The sequence below is a fragment of the Gymnoscopelus microlampas genome (genome assembly GCF_963454915.1).
Source record: "Gymnoscopelus microlampas genome assembly, chromosome: 8".
Taxonomy (NCBI): domain Eukaryota; kingdom Metazoa; phylum Chordata; class Actinopteri; order Myctophiformes; family Myctophidae; genus Gymnoscopelus; species Gymnoscopelus microlampas.
The window spans coordinates 10,008,975-10,020,572 of record NC_139945.1 but is presented as its reverse complement, the minus strand read 5'-3'; the positions used below and the strand labels follow the sequence as shown (position 1 = coordinate 10,020,572).

At 41.1% G+C, this 11,598-nt stretch overlaps 1 protein-coding gene across 3 annotated transcripts in view; it reads left to right on the top strand.

Annotated features, from left to right (window-relative positions):
- The window catches only part of bcl9l (bcl9 like), a 61,923-nt gene that overhangs the window by 620 nt on the left and 49,705 nt on the right, over window positions 1–11,598 (top strand). The window lies entirely within an intron of this gene.

The window sequence follows — 11,598 nt, the reverse complement described above, 5'->3', positions numbered from 1 at the left end:
TTAATAAAGCTAGCATTGCGTTGGGTTGGTTCAAGCTTGCAGATGTTGTGGTGGTGGCTAGGTGGGGGGGGAGGGGTGTTGCGTCGGAATCGGTGAGCCGTTGAATTGCGTGACTCCAGGGGTCGCTGTCGTGCGAGTGTTTGCGGTGTTGCTCGTGCACGAATGGACGCTGCTGCTTTGGGCGTTTGGGTGTTTGTTACAGTATATTTTAGGAGATAATGGTGACATCATGGCCAGTTTGGTCAAAAACACAAACGACTAAAGTCAGTCATTACTGCCTAAATTTACATGGAAATATGTGAGTTTTCCTCCGGACGCAAGGACCATAAATAGTCCAGATAAACGTAAAGATTGCCACACTTTGAAAGACTTCTCGCTCGGCCGCCGACAGCACGTCTGAAATTAGCGACAAGGCGGTCGCGGGTCACCGTATTTGATAGGTCACCAATTTCGCTGTAACGACGGCAACGTCAGCTTTACAGTAACATGAATTAGCATCATGCTAAAGTAGTTAGCTCCATGGGAGCTGTGTCTCTCTGTCTGTCTGGCGCAGCAGCACTCAGTCAGCAGACGGGTTGACATCTTTAATGTCAACTTGACGCTGACAAAAAACAGTAACACACACACACACACAGTCCTGCTTTTTACTGCCATGTTTGTCACCAGATGTTGTTTAAGTTCCACTAGCCTGGCTGGCTGTCACTGTCACAGCTAGCTGAAGGTGACAGACTGGAGCCCAGCAAGCTTCCTTCAGTGGGGGGGTTTTGCTAATAAATCAGAGGTTCTCAAACATGTTAATGTCCCCCCCCCCCCACCACCCAATTGAAAAGATTTGTTGCCAAAGACCACCACAAGGGAAGGTCTTCTTAACTAGTTGTTAGATTAGATTTAGCACAGCATTCTACAACTGTCTAGACTGTAGGTGGGGACTGGTCTGAATAGTCATTCTCATACAGTACATTCCAATAGTGAAAATGATATAGTGAAATTAACCACTTTCAACCTGGTGTCCCTATTTTGGGCATGTCATACTCATAGGCAAAACTGTTCACAAATAGCTGATCTACAAGCTCTGAACGCATGGCATTGCAAGCTTGTAGATCGACTATTTTTGATAATAGTGCTTAAAGAGGTTAAGCTGTTCCTCGTTTAGCGGGGAACCCACTGGAACCCCTTCAAGGACCCCCGGGGGTCCCCACAGAAGAACCACTGGGGGTGACTTTTATGGTGACATTAAGCTGTTAACTGTCTTGTCAGTTCAATTGGATATCAAAGAACCAAGACTTCTTAACGCTGTCTGACACCTTAACTGTTTGTGTGTGTTATTACAATGACGCTAACATGTTGATATGAGACTCAAACTGGTTGAAATGTTTTGTTGTGGTTGTTGTGCACTCACACTGCAGTTGGATATCATGATCCATTTTAAGTGTGTATTCTGGTAATAATAGCTACTCCTGCATTAACTGAATTACTATGGCAGTTATAACCATCAATTATTTGTTTATAGTTGAAGGCTAAATACTTGGTGTGTGTGTGTGTGTGTGTGTGTGTGTGTGTGTGTGTGTGTGTGTGTGTGTGTGTGTGTGTGTGTGTGTGTGTGTGTGTGTGTGTGTGTGTGTGTGTGTGTGTGTGTGTGTGTGTGAGAGAGAGAGGGGGGAGGGGGATGATCACAGTTGACTTTGACTAACCATTTCCATGGCTCTTAGCCAGCTCAGCCTGTTGAATATGGTGTGATTATGCTGCAGTTCAGCCTATTCACTTCTAGTGGTAATATAATCTTTCCATCAATCAATCAGCCGTGTGTGTGTGTGTGTGTGTGTGTGTGTGTGTGTGTGTGTGTGTGTGTGTGTGTGTGTGTGTGTGTGTGTGTGTGTGTGTGTGTGTGTGTGTGTGTGTGTGTGTGTGTGTGTGTGTGTGTGTGTGTGTGTGTGTGTGTGTACGTGCACAATATGCCAGTGAGCTATATATAGCACCTAACAGAGTTTGCAACTTGATCTGAATTGTCTTTGAGGGCTCCAACAGCCTACTGTGTGGCTTTCCAAGTGCAAGTGGAAGCAAGCCTAGCCTGTGTCTTGCAGATATAATCCCGGGTCATTGTGTCCAAAGCGTTTTCTGTGTTCTATTTACAAGTTACTACATTCCCACTGCCGACAGCCATGACGGTGTTGCTTTGTGAAACAAGATGAATAATGGAACTTGTGTGTGCAAAGCATAGACAAACGCAGTCAAATTAGTCATAATGTTAATGAAGTTGGTAGGGATTTAATGGTAAAATGTGATTTGTAGCCTGTGCCTGGGCAGAACCAGGGCAATTTGTACAGGGCAATATCAAGTTGTTAGATATGGTTGATAGGATAATAGATTGTAGGGAGAAGCTTATAGGACAGATATAGGGAAGTACATATAACACAGTTCTCTAGCCAGAATCAAACCGGGGACATTGCAATGATGTGTTTGATGAGCTATCCAGTCAGCTACTGGTGGTAATATCTTATTTTATTTTTTTGCTTTTTTCTATGCTTTTATTATTGATAGGACAGTAGGCTGACAGTAATTGGAGAGAGAGAGAGATGGGGAGTGACACACAGCAAAGGCCGTCGGGATTGGGACTCGAACCCGCAAAGCGCTGTCAGGCTACATTGTAGCATAGGTGCCCGGACCACTACGCCAGTGGCCCAGGCCTGGTGGTATTACTTTAATGAATGCTATTAAAAAGGGGAAATAATTCGGCTTTCATCTCTCTGTTTTGATTGCTCTATGGTAAATGGTGCATTTCTATTGCGCCTTTATCCAAAGCGCGTTACATTCACCCATTCACTCACACACCGACGGTGGGGTAAACCATGCAAGGCACCACCAACCTGCTCATCAGTAGCAGTTGTGCAGTGTCTTGCTCAAGGACATTTCGACACTAACCCAGGGGGAGCTGGGGATTGAACCAATTACGTTGCATATACCACCTGAGCCACTGCCGCCCCCAAAATGCGACTCCAGTGGGACTCGAACACATAACCTCTGAATCACATCTCAAATGTTTGACTAGAAGTCCAATGCACTATCCATTGCACGACGGAGACACCTGTTTGTCTCTTCAATGGTTGACATTCTTCATATTTCATATGAGCTGAGAGACTGCATAGACTTGACATCACAACCTAGCTGTTATTTGGAATCTGCTTCCTGCCTTTTTTTTAGTTCATAATTGATTTTAAGGAATAAGCACATGGCAGCCACTGTCCACACACACGCACACATGCACACACGCGCACGCGCGCACACGCAAGCCTAGGCAGATTTGGTGCGCTGTGCTGACAAAGTGTTTCTTATCAGGTTAGGTGATCTGAGCGCATGGGGTGAGTTACAAGAAGCACTGCTAAGGTGAGCTATGAAAAAATAATGTGTTATCGAGAAGGTTTCCACAAGGCACAATATACCGTGACAGTTCTGGACTCCACAAATAACGGAAAAGCAATGTGCTAAGCTGCTGTTTACATTTATTTTTCAGACCATGTTTCAGGTCTGATCTATTAGAATGTCCACTGACTGTTACCCTTTTCTCTTCCACTTTTTCGCATGGATACGGTGCAGTATTCAAGCGTGAAATTATTTCGCCACCCGTCCCGAAACCCTCGTGTCCCGGTTCTGCTCATGCCATGATAGGCGAACATTCTGCAACAATAGCCGCAAGCTCACAATTCCTTGTAAGCTTGTACTGTAGATCTGCTACTTTTGCTATTTCACCTACAACTAATGCTCCCAGTTAATCTGCATGCATATAATGGCAACGTCCAGGAGTAGTTTGATGCACTGTGGAATCCTGTTGATTTACCAACCTAACTCATCCCAATGTAGCCATCAACCCAACATGGCATGTTTTCAGTTTTTTGTTGTTGATTGTGATGATGCATCAAATCAAACAGTCAACATAAAGCACAGCAGAGCTTCAGTAAGTAGCAAAACATAGGTTCACCCAGCTAAAGTCAGACGCACCAACAAGACGGTGTCTTTGACACTGCATTTTATAATTAAGAAGTTGAACATGAGAAACTGTATGGATTGCATCTATATTGTATCGGATTGTCAGCCATTTGTTTCTGATAAACTTTTAGAACATCTATAGTGGCTCTTTCCACAAGCCATTTGAATGCAATCAAATTGCTGTATTGTAGCTCTTTGGACTTTGTGAAATGTATGTTTTGACTGTTCTTATACAGTTGTTCACATTGAAGTGAATATGTTGAAGGTACTGACCACCACACGCCATTGGCACAAAAGACCACATTTATTTCCGTATAATGCAAAGCTGGCAATTTGCATCTCCTCAATTTCAAATCAGGAGAACAAACTGCAATAGCAACCTTTTTATTCATTATTACCGGTGGCCAAATATAGCAGCTTGTGGCGACTATAAATGGTTCCTCTGGTCGTCTACCAGAGCCAGCTCAGTTATCGAGGCCAAAACTGCAAGCTAAGCCAAGATACTATAACATAGCTGATATTGTGTTCTGTAGATCCCCTCGGTGTAAATTCACCCTGTAGTTGAAACCCCTCCAATATGCACGCACGCACGCACACACATACGCTTCAAAATGGAAAAACGGATGATGTCTATTCCACTCTCATGGTCAAACTGTGCCGGTGAGAGGATTGGACACGTAATATTACACGTTGAAATAGAAGTAGTATTGAACATGAAACATGTAGGTCTAAATTTGGCACGTATCAGTACTTCTGAGCGATCGGCTCTTTGTGTCTTTCTTTAAAGGTAGGGTAAGTGATTTTCTTTGGTTAAAATAAGTGTTAAATAGCTCTATATTCTGATAGTACTCATTGCTATAGACTGTTTGTTCAGTAAAAGGAGTCTCCTTGTCTCTCCAGCTCTTTATAAAACAGAAAATGCATTTTTGTTTCAGTTTAATTTCCAATTTTATCCAATCAGGATAGAGAACTCAATCAGGATATAGATTACACAAGTGAAATTGGAAGTGATGACACTAAGAAATGAGCAGACAAAATTTGAACTGGAACACTATAAAAATTAAGCTTAAAAATGGGTACTTTCTCCTGATTGGCTGAGATTTTGACACCTACCGGAAAATGTATTTTCTGTTTATTAAAGAGCTGGAGAGACGGGGAGACTCCTGTTACTGAACAAACACTCTATAGCAATGATTACTATCAGAATATAGTGCTTTAACCTTTTAACAAAATACTTTTTGTTTTAACCAAAAAATATCACTTACCCTACCTTTAAATGTGTTCAAAATTTTTGGCATTATTTTTCTTGCTATACTTTTCTATAATTAATCAACCCATTAAGACCTGAGGCAGATTCTGCAAATGCCTTCTAAAGCAGTAGTTCTCAAATGTTTTCATGCCACGGACCCCCAAAATGATGTGTATTTGTATAACTATTTTTGAGAACCACTGTTCTAAACCATTATTCTAAAATCCTAAGACTTTTCTGAAACACTTATGTTGCTATATATTATATATATATAGCTAAAATGACACGGATGCTTTCCCGGATTTAATGGGTTAAATCAATTAGTTTGATTAACTGTTTCACCCCTGCCGCAGACCACTGCTGTCATGGGTTTCTATCCTATCAGCGTATTCCATTCATCCAGTGTGCCAGCCAGGCCCCGATTAGATAGCTCAAATAAAAACACAGCAGTAAGACCTACTGACCTACATAAAAAAAGTGTAACGGCACACTATGGCAGTGTGGAAGAGTCTGAAGTAGGATTGTAACTTAGGACTGAATATGTCCTTATCCTGGGCGATTGGCTTGTACTTTGCACCCCACCACCCCCACCCTACTAGGCTTGTCACAATTATTACATCATAATAACCTGATCGCAATTGTTTTAGATCAGTGAGTGCATGGTTCTCAACCTCGGCCTCGAGGGTATTGCAAAGTGGGCCCTCAAATAATTGGCGAAACCCTTAAGATTTTAATGATAACATTAATTAATATAAGAAAAGGGATACCAATGAATAAGAACTTAAAGTATACTACGTTGGTTCCTTTCAAATGAAAATAGACATGCTCTTAAAATAGACATGCTCTGAAAATGAACTTGGCCCACCCATCTGACCAGTTAACACGGCAGCCGATACGGCTGCCGTGTTAACTGATCAGATGGGTGGGCCGCCGCCGTTTTCACCATTTTCAAGTGGGCCCTGATCCAGAAAAGGTTGAGAACCACTGTTTTCGTTAATACCAAATAGTTTTTGCATAAGTCATTATAGAATCGTTTTCCATACATCTGTATGGAAACAGCTGGATGAGATTGAAGGAAATCTATTTACACACCGTTGTCCCAAGTTCTTTTAGCCACTTGCGTCCCCATTTAGGACATTTAGGGCAAAGAATTTCAAAAATGTTGAAAAAAATCTGTACATTGAAAATAAAGTTTTAAAATAGCAGACCTACATGCTAAACAGCGTGTATATTCGCTATTTTCTTCATTTTGAATATGGCCTGTTTTGGCCAAAGTACAGTTTTTATTTTTTATTATTGGTACCGGTCATTGTCAGTAATTTCTTAATTCGTATATTTCAACGATAGGCTTAGCCTAAAGCCTAAAGGGAAATCTGTTCCTATGTTCAATACCAAAAACACAATTAAATCATTAATCACAATTTTTTGTGTGCCAATTAATCGTCTACTAAAAGTGCATGATCCTGACAGCCCTAAATACCCCACTTCCACTGAGACTCTTGGGGCTGGATATAACAAATCGCCGCTGTCCAAAACCGTAAAATGAACTACAAGCTCACAATGCATCGCGATGCGTCACATTGTGAGCTTGTAGATCTTCTATTTTCACTACTTTTGGCTTGACACTCTCGTATGACGAAGTAGGCCATTAAACGAAGAAAAAAAAGAAAAAAAAGCGCCATTATTAAGACAGACTTACTTAAAAAGACTTGGAAAACTCTCTGACTTTGTAGGACCATTATAATGAGTGTAAGAAAGCTGGCTTTCTTCCCCATGGCACAGCCGGGGCTATCAAACCACAAATTCAGGTCAGGCAGTGTGGCAGGGAGGCAGTCATCTGAAGTGCCTTTAACCATAGCTCCCCCCCCCCCCCCCCCCTTTTCCCCCCCAATTTAGTCGTTATTATGCCAATTAATTCCTCCTCACACACATTTCTGTGTGTTGTCACTGTTGTTGTATCCTCGCTGGCTCACCTGCGAGTGAGGAGCCCCCACCAGGAGGACGTAGAGCCTCCGTAGAGTCAGGAATGTAACCGGACCGGTTATAATGAATTTTGCTTGACGATTAATTGTCGCTCAAATAATTGCAATTAACGATTTCATTGCGTTTCTGTTGTTGAACATTGGGACAATATGAATACAAATTACATTTCTGTTCGGCTTTTAGGCTTCGTAAACAAAAGTTGGACAGGACAGATATGACAAATAACATACATAATTGAATAACTTTATACTGAAAAATAAAACATCCGATCTACAAGCTCAAATGGCGCGTTTTGAGCTTGTAGATCTGCCATTTCCACTATTTTTTAAGAGGTTTGAAAATATATGAAAATATTTCAATGTAAAGGTAATGATTATGACGATTATGGAAAAAAAGAGTTGTGATTATCTCAAAGAATTGCGAATAGGCGATTTATGTAATAATTATGACCGGCCTACCGGTTCCCAAGCGGCCGCTCTACTTGCCAAGGAGCTATATATGACAGGCAGACAATAAAACAGCATGGCATTGTTTTTTATATCATTCATTTTAGGCACTTATGCAGCCTGTTCAACACAATTCCCTGGCAATTGTCCAGAGGGGAAGACCAACATGTTACATTTAAACCAAAACACCCTCCACCTCATAGCTTCCTTATGCATGTCCAGCAGACGTCTCTCAGTTTGTGTGTTTGTTCATTTGAGTTGTGTGTATTTGGTTTGTGTGACAGTGAGAAGCATAGGAGAAAGCCTCCGGTTTGACGGGAGGCTCGCTGAGCAGCTCTGCTTTCTTTCACTTCCTCTCTTGCTGGACTCAGATAGAGCTGGACTTTGTGTCGATATTATATCGATATTGTGTTATTAGAATACATATTTTCTGGGATTTTTGGATGTCGTAATATCAGGATATGGCATAAATGCTGTCTTTTACTGGTTTTAATCACTTAAAGGAGGACATAGCCCATTTTCAAAGTTGTCTTCATGCATACACTGTAGTTGCTTGAAGCTTACCTCTGTAACCTTCTCTGTCCCAGCTCTGGTGGTTGCTTTTTAATGTTCCTCGGGTTTGGACAGATCTGGGGAAAACTGCATTTTCCTACTGTGTCATGGAATTATCTACTAAATTGGACACATTTATATCCACTGATCATAAAAGATGTGGTGATGGAGGCATGTCATTGTTTTCTTTTTTCTTGAGAGGCCAAATGGTTGAATATCTTTCTTAATGTTTTTATTGTGTATGTTGTATTGCAACATGTTGTGATTTTTGTAGTTTTATATGGCTGCTACCTTCTTAGCCAGTCTCTCTTGTTAAAAAAAAGAAGGTCCTCAATAATATTCATTATGAGTAGACATTTCTGTCTACTCACTGTCTCAGAGGTGGTCTGTGGAAAGTTCAGAAACCTCCCTACCAGTGACATCATCCGTGGTAATTTCAAACAATATTTCAGACCAAAAAAAAAAAAGAATCAATATTGATGCAAGACCAATGGCTTCTATTTCAGCGTGCTAGCTTTCCAGGAAGAAAACGTCTGTACTTTCTAGCTTTTGGAATCCCCATCGGTGATATCACTGGTGGGCAGGTTTCTGAACTGTCCACAGCCCTCCTCTGAGACACAGAGCGAGTAATAGACAGAAATGATACCATCTTATAATGAGCATTAGTGAGGACCAATTATGTAAAGATAAGGTTTGATAATGGGCCTTTTAAGCCTTATTTTGTCCTTTCAAAAATGTTGAAACATTTCCAAAGCCTGCACGCCACGGCATCACGTCACACTACTAGAGGGAAAGCATACCGGTGCTGTTCTGGTAGCGTTTAATATGGGCTGGGCAATATGACTTCAAATTAACATCAAGATCATTTCAAACTTTTGCCTCCATTCCGATTAATGCAAAAAGTAAAAATAGAAGACCTACAAGCTCAACATATTGCTTTTTTTGTACGCCACCATGTTGCTTTTTTTGTACGCCACTATTTTACAATGAAGTCATTTTGATTAACCTCCATGAGCAAGATTAAGTCGGTTATTATTGATTCTAAATATAGGTTTTAGATGTACTTTTGGTTAATTGCCCAGCCCTAAGTTCAGTTGAGGAGAACCACAGGTAATGAGGCTGCGCAGGCTCTTGGTTGGCTGTGTGTTTTAAACCACTGGTTCTCAAAGTGGGGACAGCAACATGAGGACAATTTCAATATTATATTTTTGGTCAAAAAGAATCAGGATGCATCCAGAAGGGTTTTATTTGTACAAGCAGCGAAAACATTGTGATATCAGTCAGATTTATTTCCATATCACCCAGTCCTAGTCTCAGCCTACGTCACTGTGTGACAATTTGGGTAAAGTGGCCTCTCTTCTCTCTGCTTTCTCTACTTGTTAATTGGCCACCACTAGCTTGGAAGCTGGAGAGATAATCACGTTAGATTTATACTCAGGGACAGGAAATTGTGTACATCCTTTTATGTTCCCCCTGGGCAGCAGCTTCCTCTTCCTTTTTTGTTCTTTTAGTTAGTGCAGTCACAATGGTTATTTGAACAGTTGTCTCCTTACATTTGAGGAAACTTGCAACCTAATTGGGGTGACTCCATAAAGCTGGGTCTAGAGACCACTTAAGAGCAACAATTCTTAGCCTGTGGGCCGGATACGGCAAGTGCGCCCCCAAATAATTGCCAAAACACTACAATTTGAATGATAATATAACATTAATATTTTATGATAATAAAACATTATTTAAAAAAAAGATAATTCATGGTATCTTTTCTTTAAAACCTTGGAAAATGTGTTTTGTTATATCGATAAATAGGAACTTTGTCATTGATCCAAGCAGGATAATCGATTGGTTGGATCATTAAACTAAACATGCTCTGAAAATGCATGCGGCCCACCTATCTGACCACTTAACACAGGGGTGGGCAACTTGGATGATGGAGAGGCCACTATATTTCCACACTCACTTATACCCACATTGCATAATACTGTCTCTCCGTATTTTAACTTTTTTCGCCATTCTATGTCTCACAAAAGTAGCAAAAATAGCCTATTTTATTTCAAATGCATTCAGTTATACTTATGCTAACTTTATGAAATTAAATACAAATACATTGGACATAAAAAGAAAATATAATTGTTATACTAGTCATTAAGCTAGTAATATAGACTGAAGTAATTAACCCATTTAGACCTGAGGCCGATTCTAAAAACGCCTTCTAAATCCTGACCTAAGTTTTCTGAAAAACTTCAAAAATGTATTAAAAAATTACAACAAATGTATGTTGCTATATACTGTACATAGCAAGAGAAACCACAAAAGGGATTCCCGTCTTCAAAGGTAGTTACAAATAGGGGTACCCGCCCAAAATGGGTTAAAGAGGGTCATGTTTGAATGTTGGAATTGTAACATTGTAAAATGATTGCTGAAATCAATAATGTATCAGTATTCCGATATTAACCTGCGGGACGCATTAAGTGAAGGTGGGGGCCATATGTGGCTAGGGGGAGGTGGAGGCATTGGCTTCTGAGGTAGAGCGGCCACGTGGGAAGATTAATGTTCCTGGTTCGAATCCCTGGCTCCCCCTTTGGATAGTGTTGAAGTGTCCCTGAGCAAGACACTGATTCAACCCCTTACTACTGCCGATGAGCAGGTTGGTTGGTGCCTTTCCTGGTTTCCTCTGCCATCGGTGTGTGTGTGTGTGTGTGTGTGTGTGTGTGTGTGTGTGTGTGTGTGTGTGTGTGTGTGTGTGTGTGTGTGTGTGTGTGTGTGTGACTGGGTGACTCTAATGCACATTGTAAAGCGGATAAAGGTGCCGTATAAATGTATCACATTTACCATATCAAGGACCCCCACATTGATATGTATTCAGCCACAGACCCCCATTTGAAAATATGTTGTGCCAGGGACCCCCATAAGAGAGGATTTGTTAACCCATTAAGACCTGGAACTGTGTCATTTTTAGATTTGAGCTAAAAAGCATTATTTTACACTTTGGGCTATTCAAAAATAGCAGATATACAAGCTCATAGCGCGGCACCGAGTGCCGCGCTATGAGCTTGTAGATCTGCTATTTTTTGAAAAATCGTGAAAATGGTTTTTCAGAAAACTGTTGAGATTTAGGAGACATGTAGAATCGGCTTGAGGTCTCAATGGGTTAAAGCAAACGCGTTGCATAGTGACGCGTTGTCCTACAGATCGTCTATTTATGAACAGCTAAAATTGGGCTTAACTGTTCCTCATTTTGCTGGGGACACCCTGGAACCCTCTCAAGGACCCCGGGGGTTCCTAAGACCCCACTTTAAAAACCAGTGACTTAGAAACATCAGTTTTTCATGCCTGTCTGTCTAACGTACCTCAAATGCTCTGGGATCCAATCCAGCCAAGTTGAGGCAA